The 26,388-nt window shown below is 33.8% G+C and overlaps 1 long non-coding RNA gene across 1 annotated transcript in view; it reads right to left on the bottom strand.

Annotated features, from left to right (window-relative positions):
* Nucleotides 1-7,643: 7,643 nt before the first annotated feature.
* The window catches only part of LOC143235407 (uncharacterized), a 262,811-nt gene continuing 244,066 nt past the window's right edge, over nucleotides 7,644-26,388 (bottom strand). Inside the window, exons 7-9 of the long non-coding RNA XR_013019165.1 lie at nucleotides 20,367-20,526; nucleotides 19,764-19,814; nucleotides 7,644-8,128 (exon numbers count right to left, since the gene is read on the bottom strand). This is a non-coding gene — a long non-coding RNA (uncharacterized LOC143235407). The remainder of the gene's footprint in view (nucleotides 8,129-19,763; nucleotides 19,815-20,366; nucleotides 20,527-26,388) is intronic.

Raw genomic sequence — 26,388 nt, 5'->3', positions numbered from 1 at the left:
CCAGTAAATTCACCAAGGACTGGCTGAAAACTAAGAAATGGAGAGTCCTGGAATGGTCGAGTCAAAGCCCATACCTTAATCCCATTGAGATGCTGTGGGGTGACTTGAAACGGGCTACACATGCAAGAAACCCCTCAAACATCTCACATCTGAAAGAATTCTGCATTGAGGAGTGGGGCAAACTTTCTTCAGACCGATGTCAGAGACTGGTAGATGGCTACAAGAAGCGTCTTACTGCAGTTATCATGCCAGTTAAATATGCATTTTTGTATATACATATCATTATTTGCAATAACCGTTATTATAAATTGCATTATTGTTTGTATATTCAAATATATTTATATATACTAAGAAAACTGTGTGTATCAATATTGTCAGCAAAGATCTTAAATTTCATACATCTCGACATTTATTTAACTTGTTTGTTTTGATATTTCGCACAAAGCAACTCGAGGGCTATCTGTGCTTGCCGTCCATAATTTAGCAGTGTAAGGAGAAAACCTTTGCTCTCTAAGAGAAATCTCAAGGCCAGATTGAAGTTTGCCAGAGAGAATGTAGAGGGAAGGCAGCTAGTCATCACCACCCACCGCCAACTCTTGGGCTACTCTTTTACCCACGAATAGTGGGATTGACCGTCACATTATAACGCCCCCACGGCTGAGAGGACAAGCATATTTGGCGCGACTCGGGCGCGAACCCGCGACCCTCAGATTACGAAGCACACGCCTTAACGCGCTAGGCTATGCCAGGCCCTCAATTGACTTCTAAGTTAGAATTACAACTGTATTTGTTTTAGAGCTCTTTGAAATCGTAATACGTAACACAATAAATTGGAGACTTGTCCGAGATAAATTATAATACGAAACACTTAAGTTATTAGTGACCTTTTAACCTCAAATGTATGGATTCAATCGATCTTTTCAACGTACAGTACCGTACAAGAGAATATTTGTCATTCTTTCCATTTTATGGGGATAATTTTTATATGTCGTTACAAAATTTAAGTTTAAACACTAATCCCCATTGACAACTGAATAAGTCAACGTGAGAATATTTATCACTTTTAGAATTACTAAATATTTGAACCACCAGTCCTTGGTGAACGAAGACGACGTATCCTATAGTGAATGTATTGTAAGATAACTGGTTTGAATTTCACGCAAAGGTGATGAATAGAGGGAGAACAGTTAGTCATCACCACCCACCGCCAATTCTTGGGCAACTCTTTCTACCAACGGCTGAAAGGGAGAGAATGTTTGGCATGATGGGGATTCGAACCTGCGACCCGCGGATTGTTAGTCGAGTGCCTTAACCACCTGACCATGCCGGGCCTATTCATAATTGTGATTGTACATTAGTTATTTTTTCTAATGTTTAATATCACAGTCTGTCCATTTGAAATAATTCATTAACAACAAAATTACGTTTGTCTTTACTTTAACTCTTCACAAAGCCGAGCGTGGTAAAGTTGCCGGTCTATACATTTGAAATTTTATGGTTCGTGTCCCGTTCGTCCAAAAAATCTAGTTCTTCAGTTTGGTGGCATGGATGCGTTATAAAAGTGGCGATCAAGTTCCAATATTTTTTGTTGTCCATACTGATGCAACAGTTAGCGGTGGACAGTAGTGTTGACTAGTTGCCTTCATTCGCGTCTATCACTCCAAGAGTCCCCTGCTGGTACAGCGGTAAGTCTACGGATTGACAAGCTAAAATCAGGGGTTCGATTCTCCTCGGTGGACTTAGCAGATAGCCCGGTGTGGCTTTGTTATAAGAAAACACACACACACTCACCCACTTCAAGATAAAAGGATTCGAACCCGCGACCCTCGGATTACGAGTAAGTGCCTTAACCACCTGGCCATGCCAGGGCTTAGATAACTAAAGAGCGCATTTTGAGGCTTACATTGTTTAAAATATCTCTAACAGATAGTGTTCAGAGGAAGACACTGTGGAAGAGAAGGGTTGGCTTCTTTCTCTCTCCATCGCTTCTGATTTTCGTTTTCCCGTTAATCAGTTCAAATTTTTCTACCGAATGATAGATTAGACTATCTTTTCTAGTCCCTTCCTTAACTTGGGTGAGAATAGAGAATCCTGAATAAGATTGCTCAGTCACAGGAACAGCTCATGAGTGTAACGGTGTACATACGCTAGCCACACTACTTTAGCAGATCGGTATCGGTGTTTCAATGGCATGGATAACATACTGATCAAATTTAAGGTGTGAAATCAATGTAACAGTACCAAATACAGTGTCTTAACTACATAAAAATAAGTTATGAAAGGTATAGCATGTGGTACAAGTATATACTAGAAAAAATCAGCTGAATAGTACTCTAGATATAAACTTTGATCAAAACAGTATTTAACACTAATATTAAGTTTTGTTGCCATACCACGGCCCAAAAAAGTGTAGAAAATTGTCAGTGGAGCAAAAAGTTCGCATAAAAGATTTACGTGATGCTGGTTGGACGGACTTTCTAACCAAATAAATCATTTTAAAATATTAGGGCTAACATACCTTGTCCGTGAGAGAAAAAAAATTTAAATGTTAAGTTTAACATACTGTGTTTCTAAGAAAAAACATCGTAAATTGTTAGGGCTAGCACACGTTATTTCTAAAACAAAATATTTTAAAATGTTAGTTTGTAAGACAAAAAATATATAAATGTTAAAAATAATGTATAAATTGTTTCAAAGACAAAATATTTAAAAATATTAGGTTTAACACACTTTTCTAGGATAAAATGTTTAAAAACGATTAGAACTAAAAAAGGTTGTTCCTGAGATAAATATTTAAACTTTTACGGAGAAAAAACGACAATGATAGATAATAATAACAACGGCATGTTTAAATTACTTCTCATCTTATTTTGTGGTGAGAGAGGGTTAATTTCAAGTTTTTTGGGAATTTCGCGCAAAGCTACACGAGAGCTTTCTGCGCTAGCCGTCCCTAATTTAGCAGTGTTAAGCTAGAAGAAAGGCAGCTAGTCGTCATTACCCTCCGCCAACTCTTGGGCTACCATTTTACCAACGAGTAGTAGGATTGAGCGACACATGTAACGCCCCATGGCTGAAAGGTCGAGCACATTTGGTGTGACGGGGATTTAAAGCCGCGACTCTCGGATTGTGCCTTAACCACCTGACCATATTAATAACAACATATAATAATGTTTAAACATTAACTTTAGGTCACTAAACAAAGAAACAAGTTTGAATTTCTGTTCTAGGCTTATTTTTCTTTCCCCCACTCCGCATGTGAAATATTTAATGTCAATCATTATATTCTTGCAAAATTAAATGAAAACGTTGTAGTTACGGCGTTATTTAAAATTTCTAGGTAACTTTATCATCCTCTTCACACACATAGTAACGACCCCTTTTTTTCGAGTTCTTGAAGTAGAAAATTATTTAAACAACGTAATTTCTTGTAAACTCGCAAATCATGACAGTAATGATGAAAGCTTCGTGATGCTGTTTAAAAAAAAGTGAAAGAAAAGGACCGTGGAAAATATATCAGAAGAGGGTTTTCCGTTTATAAACCAACTACCAAGAAAACAAGACACGTCTTTACATAATTAAGAAAAGGCTTACCTTTAATTTCATACTCTATTTACTATTAATAAACTAGAAACACGTCAACCATGGCAAAAGACACGTACCACCCTTTATAATGCCCGATTCTTCCGTGTGTTTACGCTTCAAATAATTGCAAATTGTGTAAGATGGTGGGTCAAGTGTCATCTGCACGCTTTCATTCACACAGGTCTGTTTTCGTGTTTTTTAAGAGGAAATGTCTCATATTATTGTCCCACCCTCTACACAACAAGGCAGCTCTCTTAAATATAAACTTAACTACGATAAGAGTCTACGGTGACTTGTTGATATGGGTGGGATGCAGGGCGTCATATGTCAGCCATATACTGATTATCATAAGTCCTCCATTGTTGTAACCCAAATCGACAACGAAGGCAATGCCTTAACGTCAATGTACATTAAGCCTTTAACAAAAGTAGTAATTTCTTAGGAACGTATTAAGTATTTAATTCACATTTTAATTTAATCAAATAACAATATAATTTGAGGATTCTACGATATTCACAATACTTTCACCTCAAAATTGTGGAAAAGGGAAGAGAAACTGTGTGATATTTTATTATAACTAAGATCGTGGAGAATTTCGTTACAATAAAATTCAATAAACTAAGAGTAGTATTCTGTTATTTTGTTACAATAAAGTCCAGAAAATTAAGAAAAGCGCCAATCTACTAATTTGTAACATTAGAAATTCAGTGAATTAAGAAAGATTATTCGTTACAACACAGTCAAGATAGTTAGGAAGGCGTTACTCTGTTATTTTGTTAGAATAAAGACCAATAAATTGAAAAAGAAGCGATTTCTTTGGAATATTTTTGTTTTCTTTTTCTTTCATCTGTTTGATTAGCGGTGGCCCAGAGAACTTTTGTGACTGTTCACACTCTACTAAATCATCTACTACGTTATGCAATCCCAACAAATAGGTTGAAAATACTCCTATCAAGACTGAGACTGCAGAGACAATCCCACGCCGTCTTCACATACTCTCTCCAATTAAATTTTTAGAATGATATCTTAGCCTTGGTTGTGATATCATTTTCCAAATTAGCATATTGTTCTTGGTTATATCATCCTCCTTCTAAATATTTTAAGATGGTATTTTAGTCTTACTTCTTACATCCTCCTTCCAAATCAACATCTTGGATTGAGACTTTAGTTTTGCTTGTGATATCTTGATCCAACATCAACATCCTAAGATGATATTTTAGTCTTGCTTTTGACATTCTTATCTTGTTTATATAAAATCCTAAACTGTTCCATTTTTTACTATTGTTAAGTATCGTTGGGTCCCTATACAGCATTATATTGAGTAATTTTATATTTTTCTTGCTTCAACACTTAGTGTAAAGAACCAGCAAAAACAAATGTATGAAATCACTAATTTTCTATGCAAAATAAACGAGAAGCCTTATCGGTAAGTAGTAGGATTACTGATAATACTGACAGTATTTTACGTTTATATTTCTTTCTGTGACAAACATGTCATAAGAGGCTCTGTACGCAACAAAATCATGGATCTACAAGGAACTTAGTGCATAAATAGCTTTTGAAAACAATTTTTAAAAAAACGTTAGACCTCTGCGATAATTATAGGGTTAAGAAACATTACTGCATAATAATAAAGTAAATAGCAGCAAGGCTATATGTCTAAATCTGTTTGTTTGTTGTTATTAGACACAAAGCTACATAATGGAGTATCTGTGCTGTATCCACCACAGGTAACTAAACCAAATTTTGAGTATTTTAAGTCAGAGACATTAGAAGGCCTATATGTTTAGAAGGTTTGGAAGTGAATGAACTCGACGCCCTATTTCCACGTGCACGAGTAATAACATAAAAAATTCCCATCACATCCTATATTAATTCAAGTTGTATTTCTTAGTCCATGTACTTCACCCACAGCAATCGGAGATAATTGAGGACCTCAGTCAGTACATTTGGGCCTGTGTGAACAGGTATGGGTCCTTTGAACTCCGCAGCAAAGCACAGTTATCTTATATTAATTAAACATCACTCTTTCCTGTAAATGTATACAGAACTAACTACATAATAGCTTCATCAGTTTTATAAAATATCATACATTTTCCGGGATGGAGAAGAATTTAAATTTAAAATCCTATTTTCAGAGTAAATAAACTCTGTGCTAACTGTAGTAAAAGATGGGTCATAACTTTCATAAATCTTACCTGTTTGGTAAGTGCTGTAAATAGTTGATCAGCTAAGCCTACCAGTTTTCTAAGTGGTGAAGATTGTAGATCAGTTAAGCTTTATCTAACTTATGAGTAGTTTAAGTAGTGGACCAGTTGAGCCTTAATTCTTATTAAAAAATATTCAGGTTTTATTGAGAAATAACACAGAAACTGTTTCCATATACAGTCATGTGAAAAAAGTTAGGACACCCTATGAAAGCCTGTGTATCTTTGTAACATTTTTGGATATATAGATATTTAATCTCGATTTCAACAATACTGAGAGATTATAGGAATATAACTAAACAATTAAAACTGAAGAAAAAACTTTTCAAGATCTTCTGTAAATGTAATTCTACAAAAATTCATATTCTAACTGAGCAAAAAGTTAGGACACCCTACCCCCTAATAGCTAGTGTTACCTCCTTTGGCTGAAAGAACTGCAGTGAGACGCTTCTTGTAGCCATCTACCAGTCTCTGACATCGGTCTGACGAAAGTTTGCCCCACTTCTCAATGCAAAAGTCTGTCAACTGTGAGATGTTTGAGGGGTTTCTTGCATGTACAGCCCGTTTCAAGTCACCCCACAGCATCTCAATGGGATTAAGATCTGGGCTTTGACTCGGCCATTCCAGGATTCTCCATTTCTTAGTTTTCAGCCAGTCCTTGGTGGATTTATTGGTGTGTTTGGGTCATTGTCGTGTTGCAGGGTCCAGTTCCGCTTCAGCTTTAATTTTCTTACAGATGGACTCACATGTTCCTCAAACACCCTCTGATACACAGTAGAATGCATGGTAGATTCTATGATTGTAAGCTGTCCAGGTCATGCTGCAGCAAAGCAGCCCCAAACCATGACACTTCCACCTCCAAGCATCACAGTTGGTATGAGGGTTTTTTCCTGGAATGCTATATTTGGTTTACGCCAAACATGTCCTCTGTTCTAGTGTCCAAATAATTCAATTTTGGACTCATCTGTCCAAAGAACATTATTCCGAAAGTCCTGGTCTTTGTCTACATTCTCTCTGGCAAACTTTTGGCCTTGTTGTTTCTCTTAGAGAGCAAAGGTTTCCTTCTTGCAAACCTCGCATGCAGGTTAAACTTGTGCAGTCTCTTTCTAATTGTAGAGGCATGCATTTTCACATCAACAGTAGCCAGAGCCTGCTGTAGATAACATTTTAGGGTATTTGGAGACCTCTTTTAGCATCTTGCGGTCTGCTCTCGAGATGAACTTGCTTGGACGACTAGACCTGGGCATGTTGGCAATTGTTTTGAAAGTCCTCCACTGCTGACTATTTTCCGGACAGTGGAATGGCTGATTTCACAACCCCTTTTAAACATGTGGTCAGCTTCCGGTCAGTTACCTCTTCCTTTCTTTATGAACCTGACGATGACCGAAGAAGGTCGAAACGTAGTTCGCTCCTCTACGTAAAAAAATTTCTCAACCCAAACGAGCCGTTTTACATATAAATTTTTATCTACAAGTGGGTTTTCTCGACATCACTGATTAGAAACATGAGACTCAATATCCAATCATTCAGATGAAGCAATGTAAATCTGTAAAGTTGACGAAAATTCACAAACCAAAAGATCACGAGATTTCAGCCATAAAATCAGCAGTTATTCTCTTGAAACAGTTATAAAAAATGAAACTTAAATAATTAAATCACTTCTGACTCACTCGCATTACAGTTTCAGTTTCACTATAAAACACTCCTCATGAACTCAATACCCGACAGCGTAAACGAAACCAAAATATCGAGATATTTTAATTAGTGTTACTAACACTGATTTAAAGGAATAATAAATAATACTGTGAACTTTGTGAGCAAATACTTTAAGTAATCCAACAAACTTCACGCTCGTTAACTAACATGTAAATTTAAGGTTTATTCTGCTAACCTCGGCGTGATAACGTTGAATACAATGCAAGTATACTGTTAGAGAGTTGTTTGTTCTTTCGTAATTTGTGTTAAATGTATTAGGCTGTTCCCTTAGCAACAGACGGAAGAGTATCCATTAGCTGTGAATCAGATGTAGTTGCTGCTGATCAATGAATTTATACATCTGATTATCTAGATAACAAGTACTCTCACATTTAAACACAGTTTAGCCTGTTTAGGTCATTTTCACCATGGTCAGCCATTATTCTCGAGGGATAAAGTTATCACATGTTCATCTACTGTAATTGCTGCTCTCCGGTTATTCGTTATTACCATTCCTCAAACTTTGTCTTCTAATCCAGGATCATTTGTCTATGCTTTCCTTTGTTGGACAACGTGGCTTCATTTGTCGTTTTCACTTTGCCTGTCATAGTGGTCAGGTTCTGTCGGTTAATCACTTTCGCCCTCTGGGGATGAAATGGTGCATTTCAAAATACGAGTAGTCTTGTTAGAACAAGGTATGTGTTAGTTGTTACTGAAGTCAACTGATGAAAGTGGTATTCAAGCAAAGTAGCATATTAGTGTCATTTAATTAGTCTTGTTAGAACAAGGTATGTGTTAGTTGTTACTGAAGTCAACTGATGAAAGTGGTATTCAAGCAAAGTAGCATATTAGTGTCATTTAATTAGCCTTGTTAGAACAAGGTATGTGTTAGTTGTTACTGAAGTCAACTGATGAAAGTGGTATTCAAGCAAAGTAGCATATTAGTATCATTTAATTAGTCTTGTTAGAACAAGGTGTGTGTTAGTTGTTACTGAAGTCAACTGATGAAAGTGGTATTCAAGCATAGCATATTAGTGTCATTTAATTAGTCTTGTTAGAACAAGGTATGTGTTAGTTGTTACTGAAGTCAACTGATGAAAGTGGTATTCAAGCAAAGTAGCATATTAGTATCATTTAATTAGTCTTATTTCTTTGTCATTCAATCGTTAAATTAGTTCTATTTTTATCAGTCATTTATTTACTCAATATTATACATTCTAGAATTTATCTACTACTGGCATTTTAGCAAATAGGAAGCTTTATTTAGCTACACAGAACGTATACATTTCAGAACTTATCCACTACAATACTATGTCAATACGATGTTTTATTTAGTGAAACACAAGATAAACATTCCAGAACTTATCCACTACAATATTGAGCTTACAAAAAGTTTTATTTATCCAAACATAATGCAGACATTCTCGAACTTATCCATTACAGTACTGTGTCAATAGAAGTTTTATTCACCCAAACAGAACGTAAACATCCTAAAACTTATCCACTACAGAAATAAGTTAATAACAAGTTTTATTTAACGAAATAAAACATAGGCAGTTTAGAAAGTATCCGCTACACTGTTGAGTCAACAGGAAGTTTTATTTAACCAAACACAACGTAAACATTTCAGAACAGTACTCCACTAATAGCCACTCTAAATTTACTCTCGTTACATTCATAAAAAAATAAACTGTAGTATTTTATTTTGTAGTAAAGTTCTCGGCTCTTAATGGAAATAAAAGGGTTTGAATTATATTACTGAATGAAGAAAAAAAAGACAATACAAAGTTACAACAAGGAGTGAATAACTTTCTAATAACTTGTCTGGGGCGGAATGACCTGCATGAACAGAGAGGGCAGTATTGGCCTGTGTTGCATTTCATAACACCAAACATCCAAATGGAGTGAAGAGAGAAACTACAGAACCGGTTGCAAACAATGGTAACAAGGGAAAAAAAAGAAGAAAATCATGTAGCAGATTTACAAAAAAGAAACCTCCGGTAACTTTATACAGTGGACTTAATCGCATATGTTTTTATTTTTTAAATGTGTACCTCTATTTGGAAGAGCGTCGACTCATTATAGCAGACGAAAAAAATGGTTATCAGTGGGTGGTAAGGTAGAGTTGAGTTGTGAGCTCGTTTGTTTGAAGTTAAGCACAAAGCTACACAATGGGCTATCCGTGCTCTGCCTACACGTGGGGAGGTATCTAAGCTCGTGACAACAGAAGTAGAGCGATATTCAGATAGATGTTCTTCATCAATTATTCATTTAATGATTCAATACTTCAAGTAAAACATAGCCCTATCAAACGTAAAGCAGAAAAAAGCTTGCATATTATAACCTAAACAAAAAATACCAGAAAACAAATGGTAACGGGGAAGTGTTCTTATAAGACAACAAAAAAAAAGAACTCATATAGAATGTTTCTTAAAAATAACACACAAAAAACAGTTAACAAACATAGAGACTACTAAATATAATATATCAGAAAAACAGCTAACATATAAATGTCTACTAAGCGTTTGTTTGTAATTAATCACAAAGTTACACCATGGGCTATCTCTGCTCTGCCCACCACGTATATTGAAAACCAGTTTCTAGCTTTCTAACTCCACAGAAATACTGCTGTGCCACTGTGGGGCATTGTAAATATAACAAACCAGTAAATACCTAGTAACTGAAAATAATGTTCTAAATGTAACATACCATAAAATATCTAGTAACTCCAAACAGGGTACTAAATATATAAGGAAATAACTAATAACTTAAAATATGGTTCTAAACATAACACAATAGAAAATATCTGCTAAATGAAATCATTGTTCTAAATATAACAATCCAAAAAATATTTAGTGGCTCAAAGCATTTTTGTCTTATTACAATATGCCAGGAAATATCTAGTAACTCAAATTTTTCTATAAATGCATGTATAATACTAAAAATATCTGACAGCTAAAAACACGGTCCTAAACATAACATCCTACAATATATCTTGTATCTCAAAAAAGTATTCTAAATATAAGATATGAGTCAAACAACTAATAATATAGACATTTCTTAACAATGACATACCAGAAAATATCTGTAACTCAAAAAAGGTTCTAAACATAATAAACTATAAAATGTGTCATAATTCAAAACAAGGTTCTAAATATAACATACCATAAAATATGTCGTAATTCAAAACAAGATTCTAAATATAACATACCACAAAATATGTCGTAACTCAAAACAAAGGTTTTAAATATACCAGGAAATATCTAATAACTCAAAACATTCTTATAAATATAGCACACTAAAGATATGTTGTAACTCAAATCAGGGTTCAAAATATAACATATCAGGAAAGAAAACTAACATAGAGAATTCTCCTATATACAAAATATCAGAAAACAGTTGGTAATGCAAACATTGTTTTACATATATCATACTAGAAGATTTCTAGTAACTCAAAACAGCGTTTTATATATAACATGCGAAAAAACAGCTGACAACAGAGAGGTGTCTCGTAAATATAACATACCAAAAATTATCTAATAACTACAAACAGAGTTCTGAACATAAAATATCTCGTAACTGAAAATAGGGTTCTAAACATAATATACCATAATATTTGCTTACCCAGATTAGGATCCTAAACATAACACAGCAGAAAGTATCTATTAACTGGAAACAGGATTCAAAATATAGCATACCAGAAATTATACAGTAACTCAAAACAGGGTAGTATATATATATATAGCATACCAGAAAATATACAGTAACTCAAAACAGGGTAGTATACACACACACACACACACACACACATATATATAAATCTAGCAACTCAAAACAGGGTTCTAAGTATAAGTCTGATGGCTTATGACGTTAATTATCGGGTTTTGATATACACAGTAAACAGAGCACAGAAAATCCATTATGTGGCTTTAGGCTTAATAATCAAACAAACAAAAACATTTTGTGTAGCTTTTAGCAAAAAGTCTAGAACACACTTGATCACGTATAACTATCACTGATGACATCTCACCCTCTCGTGCAGAGAACTAAAATGAAGCAGTATAAATGTAAATGAGAGAACAGAATCAACCTTTGTTTTTATAATTATGTATAACGTTTTGGATTTCTTGAAGCGTGAGACCAGATTTCGTTTGTGATTATAAAATATAAGATCAAGCTGAATGAGTTCGATTTTGAACCTAGATAAAAATGCAACACGGCTTGAGCATGACGTCATGAACTTCACAGAATACAAATTACTAACTAATAAGGTACGTTTGAGCTACAACTAATAATTTCTAGAGAAAAAATTGTAATATTTGGTTCATTATAAATGAAACCTCACATACATAAAAGGAACATAACTCATACATAACATGAGAGAAAATATCTAGTCACCGAGAATAGGGCTTAATAATCAAGAATAGTAATACATTTTTACTAAAAAAGAAACAGTATATCAAAACATACTCTTCACCAAGCGTAGCACAGAAAATATCTAGCATCTCGAAACAGGGTTCTAAACGTAACTCATCAAAAATATCTAGTAACTCAAAAAATGGTCTTAAACATAACATACAAAAAATAGCTCAAGATGTAACACAACATAAATAATATACCAGCATAAATAAAAATAACACCTATTAATTCAAAAATTATAGTAACGCAAAACAGACTTCTGAATATAATATGCCAAAAATATATACTAATTCAAAAAACAGTAAATAAACATATCTCAACTAATAACTAATAACTATCTTTGTTCTATACTTTGGAGAAAATTCCAGTCGTTATGCTACGAATTCATCACGTGACGTCAAATCTTCCTCTGGCCAAACAAAAACATGTCAACTTTAGAAATAAAGAATAAATGAAATATACAGCAAATAAACCTTTTAGAACTCAAGTCACTATTTATCTAGAGTTCAATGGCAACAACTCAGTAACTAGTCGGGCATGGCCTAATAGTTAACGTGCTCAGACTGTGAATTCGCGAGTTCACGGTTTGTGACCTATTGCAGCATTTCGGGGCTGTGAAAGGTGACGGTAAAATCCCATTATTTAGTGAAACAAGAGCAGCCCAAGAATTGGCGGTGGGCGTTGTTGCTTTCCTTCTAGTGCACCAGGTAGTTAGGGCACGCGACTCGCAATTTGGGGGTCGAGGGTTCGAATCCCCTCCCAAGAAACATGCTCGCCCTTTCAGCCTCGGGATGTTATAATGAATCAGTTAATCCCACTATTAATTAGCGAAAGAACAGGCCAACAGTTGACGATGGGAGATGATGACTGTCTTCCGTTTAGTATTTCACTGCTAAATGAGAGACAACTAACGCAGATAGCCCTCATGTAGGTTTGCGCGAAATTCAAACTTCAGAATTCGTGACAAATATGCACAAACAACCTGTTTTGTAAGTTTTCGCGAATATTATGATACAATCGAACAAAACCAACCTACAAGTAACTGTTTAAAATTATTTTACTTCAATTCTGACACCGAAAATGAGACAAAGTTAATATGACAGTGAGTGGACTAAACAATGTACCTATCTTTTAAATTATGCAACTTCTGCATATCGATTCTAACAGATTTATTATTAATTCTGATAATACTGAAGGATGTCTAAAACCAAAATTATCGACGAATAAAAGCACTATATCAAAAATGTTTTCCATCGAATCAGAGTTGAAATTCGTGTACTAGCATATCAAGCACTCCATCGTAGATATCATGATTGTTTGAATGTCCCAGTTTGAGCATCTCAGATGATGCAGTAGTGTTTATAGAGTTAGTCTTTTCAAAGAAATATTAATGACGATGCCTTGCTGACTTGTAGGTTCATTTTCTATAGTTATACCACCATTCGAAGTTGTGACACATTTTTGGACCACCTTGTATGTGTATATTTATGTTATACCCTGAATGCCTTGCAGTTAGGCTTCCCAGATTCATTGACATTCATTTGTGAGTACCTTTTGATTATTTTCACGCCCAAGTTATATCTATTTATATACCTGCCAGACTGTTAGTCTATATCAACGTGTGTTTCCCTATCTATATACACATTTATTTCTCTGCGTTTCTGTCTATATCTCTTACTCTCTATACCTAGTTGTCTTTTATCTATGTTGTTGTCTTTCTTTACCTGTGAGGATTACCTTTATCAGTGTAAGATATTAACATCATTGTTACCGATTATTTCAACTAAATGGAAATTGTATTATTTAATTTTCATTTTAAATAACTACTCCAGCATTGCAAATTTCGTAAAAAATTATATATATTTTAACCATGACGGCCGTTATCTAAAGTCTAGATAAATGCGTGTGCAAGATTTTAATATAAGACTGTCAGATCCAAGTCCTGCATACATCACTGCGATATTAAACCTTATAGGAACAAAACAAAAAGTTATCAAAACTGTTGAAAATGTTAATTTTATTTTAGCATATCTCGCCAACTTGGTGGATACGATACTTGAGAAAGTAATGTAATCATTTCTATTGGTCGGTCAGTTCTTTTGGATTATTTGTTAAAAAATAATAACATTGTAAAGTTCAGGCCACTTAATGATGAAAAATGTTCTTTTACTACAACTTATTTGGTAAGCTTAAATGACGCTTTGTTTTAAAGGCACATACTACATGTTTAGACAGAACAGTGGTCTGTCTAAACATTTAGTATGTTCTCCCGCAATAAATCACTTTATTATGTTATTACGCTTAGAAGCCATTGTTTTCCAACTTATTACACATAACGTGCTTTTTTACTCGAGTAACAATTTCACTTACTTGATAATTTTATTCTTTCTCTGTTTTTGCGCCGAAATACAAATTTAAAAACCACAACAATTACCTAACTTAACAAGAGACAACAGAAAATATCTCACTTACTGTAACTTTAATAACAGAATTAACTCCCGTTGTATACTGCTTAACCTGTTCTATACTTTGGAGAAAATTCCAGACATAAAGCTACGTGCTCATCACGTGACGTCAAATCTTCCTCTGGCCAAATGAAAATATAAATGTATAAATTAAAAACACAGCCTACAACAATGTCATCTATAGAAATAAAGAATATATGAGATATGCAGCAAACAATACTTTTGGAACTCAAGTCAGTTTAACGTAACAATTAATTACATTAACAACACTGCATGGCGCTCTACTGGTTGCCGCTCCAGTTCATAATAAAATAATAAATTAGAGCATAAAATTCAATTAAAGTGCTTAACAACCTGGTTTTATAACAAAATAACTAATTATACCATAAAATTAATACGATGTTATGGTTTAATCGAAGTGTCATCCAGGTGAGTAACAGAAGGTTTAGAAAGAAACGTTATATGTTTTCTAACTTAAGATTCTATTTTAAGATAAAGATAAGTTTAAAGTAGTTCGATCACCCCACCACCACCACACACACACACACGCTTACACTAGAATTTCTCCAACGAAAGACCTTGCATCGAATGGTATCCCTTATCGCTGACATCGCAAGACTCCGAAAAAAATAATAATAAATAAATCAGCAGAAATTACTACTCGTATTCTTAACAAAACCGTGGCCTTCGTACTTGTCATAATATCTATCGTATATAACAAATGTCGTGCTAAGAAGACCCAAACGCAGAAACATATATTCAATTTTTTTGTTTTCTTTATATACTTTTCATGTGTCTGATGAGTTTTCTCTGTTTTTCTTTTCTTCTCGTCCAATGTCACATGGACCACGTTTTAACAAGAATCAAGTTTTCTTTTCACGATGAAATATTTGTTCACCACTCTCATTCTTTTTCATTTAATCTCTTAATCCAAATCCTCTTGGATAAGGCACTCGACACGTAATCCGAGCGTCACACCAAACATGCTCGCCATTTCAGCCGTGGGGACGTTATAATATTACGGTCAATCCCACTATTAGTTGGTAAAAGAGTATCCAAAGAATTGGCGGTGGGTGGTGATGATTGGCTGCTTTCCCTCTAGTCTTACATTGCTAAATTAGGGATGGCTAGCGCAGATAGTCCTCATGTAGCTTTGCGCGAAATTAAAAAACAAACCAAACCAAATCCTCTGTTACTTCAGTCTCATTTCGCTTCGAATACGTAACAAAGGTAGTCTATTTTAATACGACTTGTATTGAACAAATTTCACCCATTAATTTCATTGTATTAAAAGATAAAAATAATCCGATACTCATATTTTCATCGCATGAACAAAATTTCACTTAACCCTAAAAACAGAACAGAGACCAGATCTCAATCAATTTTTAAATACATTTTCTAAGCTTCTTTTCACTAAATTACATGTGTGTTCATGACTTTATTGGTAGAGGACCCCTAATAAGATATGAGTCACAAATATATATATATATATATAATTATTATAAAAATAAGATTATTAATATTACCGTTAATCCTATTAATTTCTTCTGTTTAAGACTGAGTTACTTAAAATGACGAAACATGTAGACCACGCTTCTAAAATTGGAATATCACTAAACTAAGTCGGTAGTCTAGCGATAAGAATTCAATTATTCAATAACCTGTCATAAGGTTCACCTTAAGTTTCTATTATCATTAAGCCTAATGTCGTTTATTCATGTGAAAGTTATAATAAATTTGATGAGTCCTCAGGTTAACGCTGAAAAAAAAAAAATACCACTCTCACAACCTGGATGATCTAGAGACTGTGATGATCATCAAAAGTGATAAACCTGCTTGTTTCAGAATTTTGTACTAGTGGTTAATGTACCTGTCAAACCTGTTCGTGTTACTCCTAAACATGTACCATAACTTCCCAATGTCAGTGGTTAATGTGCTTGTATAGCCTGTTCTCGTTACTTCTTTCTCCCGATGGGACAGCGGTAAGTCTTCTATTTACAATGCTAAAATATAGGGTTCAACTACCCTTGGTGGACAAACCAGACAGACCAATGCGACTTTGCTATAAGAAAACACATATCCTAAACATATACCCTAATTTCATAGTGTTAGTGGTTGATTTTTCTGTTTAGTCTGTTTTTGTTACTCTTAAACATATACTCTGACTGCATAAAACTAATGGTTGGTGTTTATGTCAAGTCTGTACATGTGAATTTTTTAAAATTAACATTAACTTCACAATGTTAATGGTTGATGTGCCTGTCAAGTCTGTACATGCTACCCTTAAACATGAACCCTAACTTCCCAGTGTTGGTTTTAGGTTTAGGTGTAACAGACCAGATATACACATCAGTCTCTAACTTCCTAGTTTTAGTGACGGATGTACTTGTCAAGTCTCTTTGTGTAACTCCTGAGCATGGGCTCTAATATTCTAATGTTAGTGGTTAATGTTTCTGATACGCCTGTTTCCATTACCTCAAGGCCTGGCATGGCCAAGCGCGTAAGGCGTGCGACTCGTAATCCGAGGGTCGCGGGTTCGCGCCCGCGTCGCGCTAAACATGCTCGCCCTCCCAGCCGTGGGGGCGTATAATGTGACGGTCAATCCCACTATTCGTTGGTAAAAGAGTAGCCCAAGGGTTGGCGGTGGGTGGTGATGACTAGCTGCCTTCCCTCTAGTCTTACACTGCTAACTTAGGGACGGCTAGCACAGATAGCCCTCGAGTAGCTTTGTGCGAAATTCAAAAACAAACAAACCATTACCTCATTATTCGGCTGTTTATTTTGCTTATCTTTAAATATTCTTCTTCTGTCCACCTGAAAACTTCATTTTTGAAAGAAAATTGGTCAAGTTTAGTTATAGCTAAGTTTAATTTATGCAACCACGTGTGAAGACATGTTACTGTAAAGCTCAGAATTCATTGATTTCGTTAGAGCACCGAAAGAATCAAACAACGTCAAAATTTGGGTAGAGGAGGGAAAAGTAAAAAGAGGATCAGTGAATTGCAAAAAATGGCTGCTTATCTTTCGGATCTATTCGCAACATTGACGTTAGCGTGGTACCAAGGTATGGTAGAGAATGACATACACTTATAGTGGCACTAACGTTTGTAGTACTTAGATGTGGCAAAGGATTAAATGCATATATAATAACATAAACGTTTGTGGTACTAGGATGTGGCAGAGAATGGCATGCATGTATAGCGACATCAACGTTTGTGGTACCAAGATATGTTATAAAATAACATGTATATATAGTAACAGTAAAATTATATGTATATATAATATTTTGTGACATCTTATCAGCTAATTAACAATGTGAGAATATTCTTAAGATTGTTCTACACGCTCAAATGCGTGTCTGTAATATTGTTGAAGCTTTATCATGAAAGTGTCACCCATCATCCTCCTGGCTAATTATTGGTGTGCTTAAGAGCTTATAAAACTAAAAATTGGAGTTCAATAGCTGCGGGATCAGAAAATGCTGGCGAAACGTCGTAAATGAGCAAACTATATATTGTTCGTTTTACACAGCAGCAGGTGCCTTGTAGATCAAACTGTTGAATTTTTAGTTTAGAATTATAAATGCATTTTTATACGTTTTAGTATCCAGAGAAGAAAAATATCTGTAAACCTAACATTAAACAGACAACCCAATCAGTAATCGTTTCCTTTACACATAGACAGAAACGCTCACATAAAACGTAGTTGTTCCCATGTTGATAATTCTATTAATCTCTAGCCCCATGTCGTTGCAAAAAGTTGCAATCCATTTGTCTTGAGCTTTCATATCTAGTCATTTTACATCCAATAATCTTTAAACGTGATATTGTGCATTATAATCCAAGCCTTTGTAATTAATTCGTCATAGTTTAAGTATTTCTAAAATTCTGGCTTGAGTTAAGAAATAATCTAGTGCTCAACTTTAAAGGTGGCTTAAGTGAGTTACCTATCTAGTTGTTTCCAAATTAAGCTGTCTATGTTTATTTATTGGTCTGCTGAGCGTCGACTGGTCATCATAACGATCTTATGGCCAGATACAGCTGTCACCATCTGGGTTTGCCCGGTTCTGATTAACTCAGATGGTTGTGGCTTTGAGGTCAGATCCATATTGAATTTCAGATAGTGCGGATAGCACTAGCAAATGCTATAGCTTATGCAGAGATTTAACATTTGTAAGTTAGTCCGTTCTTTTATACATATATTTATTCAAACTGTGATTTTGTTTTCCTCTTATCTGTTTTTTTTTTTTTTACTTTTGTATTGTTTCAATAATTTTTAAATGCATTATTTATGTAAGTGGTATTTGTTTGTTCATTCCATTCTGCTACCTAGTAACAACTGATTTTGAAAGCTTTTATTAACTAAAACGTTATTATTGTTATACACACCTTTTCAATGCCTCCTCTCCATTTTTTAGCGACTGTAAGTTTCATTGATTAGAAGATGCCACCTACAGAATATCCTCCAAGAGTATAAAAACAAAATAGGCGTAGTTTATATTAAATCTAATTATTCAAATAAACTCAGGGCATAAAATCCAGATCTCTTTGGCATTACACACAGTTCGAGTGAACTTATACAACTTCTCATCATGCATTTACAAAAAAATCCAGTAAATTAAAATATGTATTATTGAATTTAAAGTAAGTAATACGATAGAATTTTTCCCACAAGTGCATTCCTTAAACATTATTTTTCTTTATTCGGTTAGTTGTCAGGCCTAAGCCTGTTGTTCCTCTCATGTCTGTTTCTCTCAAGGTGATTAATTTTACTGGCTGACTGAGGGATGTTTTAAGTCAGGTGCGTTTAGTTATAGAAAATCTTTATAGCTTCTTCAAAAAAAAAATTCATGCATTTTGAATATAAAGTACAGAGAACGTGTTTGATAGCATCATGATAAAAATACGAACGTTACAGCCCTTAAATGCTAGGCCTAATCTCTGCATCTTTGTTTTTACTATACTGATGGTATAGCAATAAACTATTCAGATATAAAAAAGCACGAGAACTTCCAAAACATTTTATCTCTTGGCTAAGTGATTAACTTGTTAATTAGAAATTTAAAACATGCCTAATTAACACGTACAAATAAAAATAAATAGGTATATAAAGCTTGTGCTAACCTTAGCACGTACGTATTTAAGTTATGATATAGACGCAAGAATGCTTATGATTATCAAATGTTTGCATCAGTCGTTGGCCTACCATGAAAGTTTCTCATCTCGTGGGTCAGTCTTTATGGCAGGATGGTGAGTACCCCTTAAGTTCATCGGTCCCCGTCACGCCCATAACCCCGCGACAGTGTTCTTTCATCTGGCTTTTGGATTGAGTACAAATTACATGAACTAGTTTTTATTGTTTTAAAAATAAATAACCATGAAGTTAATTTATTCACCTTTGTCATAACAATCTCTTCGGCTAAGTCAGTCAAATTCATAATTTCACTCTGAAACAAAGAATAAACATTTATTCTCGTTAATGAGAACTCTGTTTTAGTATTACTCACTTCCGTAATATAGGCAGTAAAATTACTTTATTGCTTATACAGAGAACTTCGGGTAGTCTTAGCTCAGCGACCCCTAAAGCCCCGAGTAGAAAGGTTTTGTTGAACGGAAGACTTGAAAAATAAAAATAATGAACTTACTCGTTAGCTATTATTTTTCATTCAGAAAATCTAATGATTTACCACCAGCGTATTAGACTCGTTAATAAGCTCAAGTATCTGTTAACAACAAGAATTATGGGAAATTTCATCAGTGCCATATTTTCTGGAATTATTTTTACTTGTGAAAATAAAGATATTTATTGAATTGGACAATTAACGTATTTCATAGTACTACTGAGCTATGTTACGTATTAAAATTTACAAGTCTCCGATTTCTTATGTTATGTACGTTACGTATTACGATTTCAAATAGCTAGTAATTCTAATTTAGAAATTAATTAAATGTTAATATATATCAAATTTATCATATTTGCCAGTAATATTGATACACACAATGTTCTTTCTAAACACATACAGGGTGGCCCATATGTTCCTACCCATCCATATATCTTATGTATTCAGTGTATCTGTGTGCTGTCCCTCTTTCTCGCTGCATAATATTATGCGACACCATGTTCTGTGAGACATTTTCCTCAACATCGGCCATATTTCTCTGAAAAAAAAGAAACAAATTTATAATACATGCGTAATTGAATATAACATAATAACATATGGATGGGTAGGGACTTACGGGCCACCCTGTATATAGTTTAATATACAAATAAAAATACAATATACAATAACGGTTGTTACAAATAATAATAATTTATATACAAGAGTTTTACAAACTCGAGCTGAATATTTTATCGACTTTACGGAGAACAAATTAATTTTTTGTCAATGCACCCGCACACTTCTCTTGACGGCTAGCTAGCTTGAAACACGCCTAAAGTTTTCACTGACTACAATATCTTGATGTCTTTGTAAAAATGCTAACATCCGAAGTTAATTCACTGAAGTTAAACGGTTTGTAATGTTCAAAATCTATAAACGTTCCTGGTTAAATTCTGTAGTTTTCCGATTGTTAAGCGTTAATCACAATTATAGCTTCCGAGGCTTGTAGTATATTAACTATAGTGATCCACAATATTCTATTAGTTTCTTGGCACGTCGATTTATAATCTTTAGGCAATGTTCTAGAAAGTTTACTTTGCAACAATATTCGAAGGTACTTTAGTGCTTTCATAAAACATATGTTGTTGATTTTTTCTCTCTATAATCTAAAAATTTAGAGAACAGTTGGAATTTGCGCAATACAAATTTAACAATATACGTTACATGCATTAAACTGAAACAAACATGGATATTAAAATAAATTTATAGCAGTAAATACATTACATCACAATATTATAATTTTATTTTCCTATCACAATAACTTGATTTTTATGTACATGTATTCTTATCTATATATATATATTTCTCTACAAGTGGGTTTTCTCGACATCACTGTATTCTTATCTGTTCCTCCCACGTTTAGATCCAAAAGTTAAACATATGTCAAAATGATTTTGATTAGTTAAACACTGAAGTTAAGGAGGTAAATATTACTGTGATAAATTATGAAATTCATAGCAGTTTAAGCTTTCCTCCCGCGTGAAAAATATTGATAATTTAGTGGTAGAGTCGTAGATATTAACAATTCAACAAAGAAGGTTAGTCATAATTTAATAACGAGTGATAATGAGTAACTATTCAGCAAATTCGTATTCAGTAATAATTTAATATCTTGATGATTTATTATAATTTAAAAATAAAGAGGTCATAATTAACAAGTTCACAATATAAGTTATTTAGTTATAATTGAAGAACAATGTTATTATGAATATTTTGATAACAAACCTCGTATTTCAATGTTATGGTTGTTTATATAAGGATGGCAGGTAGAAATATTATTTATTTTGTGACCACCCTTTATGAGCTAGTCAACCATAACTATAATTAATTACAATTGTTATAAGACATTATTATTTGGCCTATTATGTTTTGCAACACTATATTCTTTATTCGATCCATAGAAAAACTTAAGGATTTTGTCTGTTCGTTTGGAATTAAGCACAAAGCTAAACAATGGGCTATCTGTGCCCTGCCTACCACAGGTTTCAAAACCCAGTTTTCTGGTGGTGTGAGTGCGCAGATATACCACTTTGCCACTGGGGGGGTAAGGAACTAAGTAAAGCATGTAGTGCTAAAAATATAAAAGGTCAAATATTAATATTTTTAGACAATTATAATTAGTTAGAATTAGTATTGCAAGTCAGTTTTTAAACCGTTTTTTAGCATGTGATTTAGTAACATACCTAAACTGAATTACACTTCTAGAGGGTAAATACAGCTTCTCAAATAACGTTAAAAACAAACAAAAACACTGTACTGTTGCTGTAAAAAGACAGTGTTTTAGGATTGTTATTTATTTCTATAATGTCTGTTTATTTTAACAACATTAAAACCAAACGAAGACACAGTACTGGTGCTGTGCAAAAACAATATTTTAGGATTGTTATATATTTCTGAAATGTCTATTTATTTTTATTTACTATGTATTTGGAAAAAAACTGCGCCATTTACCATTCGCCAGAGTGCTCTTTCCCGAAGTTTCTACATCATGGGAGTTTTGAGCATAAATATACAAAATGTCAAACAGCCACCGATTAAAACAAAAACCAAAAGGCCTGATAATAGTGATAAAAATCATGTTAGGCTGAAGGTATTTTCTTCTGTACCTATCTTAATTATTCCATTACAAATTTCAAATCAGAAGCGTGTAAATATAGCTTTGGAATCTATTTATTGTCTTCCACATATCAGTACCCAGGAAGTCTTTATCTGGTCTGAACGAATGAAGAAACAACATATCTGCAGTAAAATGTGGTTTTTATCATCATTATGATTAAGACTACTGACGTCAGGAATCATTAATTAAAAGCTGCATAGATTACCCGTCAAGTGAACTGAAGAGCTAACTACTTATATATACACATATAAATAAATAGATAGCCTTTGTTACTTAATATTCTTGCTGTTTCTACGTCCAGTAAAGCATCATAAATGGTATCCCTATTATAGAACTTTATAGCAAATATAATTGAGGACTGTTATCCTGTAACCCTTCGACCGTAATTTTTTAGTTTTCCGACCAATGTTAACTTCGGCCAAAACAAAAACATTTTAAATGTTTATTTACTTAATGAGATCATTAATAACGAGAGATAACTTTAGATAATAATGCCAAATAATAAAGGATTTTACACATTTAAAGCTTTATATTTCCACTATAACGTTGATAACAATTACAATTTTCCTGAATAGTTATCTTCTTAACATGCTGATATTGCTGCAAACGTTACAAATAACGTGTCATAACATATACCATTTTATTACCCATAAAATTTTACAAATAGATGTCTATGTTATCGGTACTAATTTCGGCCTTAATCCAACGTCGTGCACAGTTATTAAACAATGAACAAGACGTACAACAATTAAAACGTTAACACTATCACAACATTATATAAATATCACAACACTGCAGTGATGTAAGACATCCAAGCTTGGATTAGATAGAATTAGAGGGGCTACAAATAATTCATTACCGATAGCTAGTTGAATCTGTGTGACTTAGGCTTAACGTCGAAATTAAGCACAATGTGCATTTGTATTGAACCAATTTTGTAGTGTTTAAACATGCGAAAAGATCTTACGTTTTTTATCAACATAATGGTAATGAAAATAAAAGTGTAAAGCATAAGCACAGCATTTATCTTTTTGCACTCGTTTCACCTTGGAATTTATTTGACTTGCTTTGTCATATTTGTACATTGTACTTGTACGTTGGTGGTTAAACGATTCGGTGAGTCACAGAGTGTTCAGACCACATGTTAACATGATCTTTCTTTATCACCTAACATTCCTGTAGCTAACCATTAGAAGTAGATCCACGGCAGCTGTGGTTACTCTTTTGTTAAATCTTAGAGTTTCAATCCCAAATATAGATAAAAACAACAGACGTAGCCTCAACATGACTGGTAAAACTTTCAATCCAAAAGAAAACGTTCTGACACTCTCAGATCATGTCCTAACCTCAATTGTAAAGGCCTTTTTTCGAAAGAATTACATGATCACAGAAAATGTCCTTACATGATGGCTACAGTTTAGATAGATAGACGGAAAATGAAGTACTTTCAAAATGAACTCAGCTGAAACAAGCTCTTGGTTACAATACCAAAATGTAACTTATTAGTTTGGTCTGTGGTATCAAGATACACTGATTTCCAATAGAAAGGTATTAAATTCCTGCGGTACAATGTAGGTTGAGGAAATGTTAAACAGATTTAAATTAACGTAAGCATCAAACAGAAAACAAGTAAACACAAGTGGATGAATAAAACGAAATATTTATTCACACATTAACAAAGAATTTGCTAATATTTCACACTAATCAATTTCTATGTTCATTATATAGAACTTATCTAGCTGTTGGAGTTGGATCAAAGATTTTTGTACGAGATAAAGACAGGAACCAACATCATAATATATTACAATGTTAAGTTAGAAAGAAAGTTCCTAGCGTGATATCCTACAATCTACAGGCTCTCTTTTTTAACGGGAAATTTATTCATCATAATTACAGAGTAATTTACAGAGAAAAGTGGATCATTTAATAATTATAATATTTTGAGAATACCTCCGGTCAATTGATTCACGTCTCGAACCAGGTAGATTTCTCTGTATTCATATTAAAAACGATGCTTATTACTTAATAGGAAACCACGGTTTTACCGATGAGTGGCAAGCATCACCATACGACTGGTCGTTCTCTTATAGCAAGAAAAAGTTGTGTCCTCTAAATATCATTTACTCTCTCAGTAAAGGAGACTGGTGGATAAAGTAGGTATGATCTGCTAGACAACAGCAAAGAAACAAAGGTAAATAGAATGAAACACTTCAACAGTTTTCTGCATCAAATGTTTTGTCAAAACTGTACAGAATCAAACTAAACAATTAATTGTAACGGATTTACTGTTATATATTTATTTTAATATTTCTGTTTGTTTCAGTTTAATATATACATCTCGAAATGCATGCAACTTATATTATTAAATGTATATTGCGCCAGTCCCGCCAGTTTTCTAAATTTGTAGTAGATTTTCAAAAGTAAGAATCAATAATATATGCTTCACGAAAGCACTATCGTATCTTCGAATATGGTTGGGTCAACTGAAATTTCTGGAACTCCGCCTAAAAATTATAAATCGACGCGCCAAGAAACAGCACTACAATATTGTTTAGTCGCTACAGTCAGTATACTTTAAGCCTCGGAAGCTATAATTGTGATAAACACTTATTAATCGGTAAACTAAAAATATCTAACTGAGAACGTTTACAAATTTCGAACATTAGAACCCATTTAACTTCAGTAAATTAACTTAGGACATTGGTATTTCTACGAGGACATCAAATATCTTCGTCGGTAAAAAGTCAGCATGTAAGCGGTGTGAGACCAGTCAAGAATAAGCAGCTAGCTAGCTTAAACGAAGTATAACAAAATCAACTAAGAATTATTTCGCTCATTGTGGATCTGGACCGTCGACAAAATATTTAGTTCCAGACCCCATTGAAAACTGGATATTGTTCGTGAGTTTGTAAACTTTTTGTATATAAACTATTATTCGTAATAACCATTATTATAAATTGCATTGTTGTTTGCATATTAAAATATATTTGTGTTAAAAAAGAAAATAGCGTGTATCAATATTGTTGGAAAATATTTGAAATTTGATATATATTGACATTCAATTAACTTCTACTTAAAATCGCAATACGTAACATTATTAATCGGAAGCCCGTCCGAGATAAATTATAATACCTAACACAATAACAGATAAATTCCTTTATTAATAAAAGATGACATAAAACACATAATATGACTGCCTTCACACACACTTAATCTTTGTCTAAGGTAAAGAATTATTATCAAAGGTTTTATATTTTCTACATCTTATTTATAAGGGTGCCAATAACTAGTCGCATATGCGTCAGTAGATGCAGAGCAACAATTAAAAAAAGGAAAATAAATGTAGTCTCGGTTATGGACCACAGTTTATCCACAAGTACAAAACAGATGTGCTTGAATATATGGTGAAAATAAAACAAATGTTGTCATTTTAAGGGTACTTATCCTAAGAACAAACCATCATGTGTCATCTAACAATTTACTTCTTCTTTCTTTGAGGATAAATACGTAGACTTACTACAAGATGATGAATCACTTGCATGTAAAAACACATACTTTAGAAGTGATCAAGTATCTAACAACTTCGTCCCTCGCTGGTACAGCGGTATGTCTACAGATTTACAAAGCTAAAAAAATCATGGGTTTCAGTCCCCTCGGTGGACTCAGCAAATAGCCCGATGTGGCTTTGCTATAAGGAAAACACACACACACACACACACACTAACAACTGCGTAGTAGTTAGTT

Source organism: Tachypleus tridentatus, chromosome 12, assembly GCF_004210375.1.
Source record: "Tachypleus tridentatus isolate NWPU-2018 chromosome 12, ASM421037v1, whole genome shotgun sequence".
NCBI lineage: Eukaryota > Metazoa > Arthropoda > Merostomata > Xiphosura > Limulidae > Tachypleus > Tachypleus tridentatus.
Note: the sequence above shows the minus strand (reverse complement) of the source record. Positions and strands in the feature narration are given on the sequence as shown.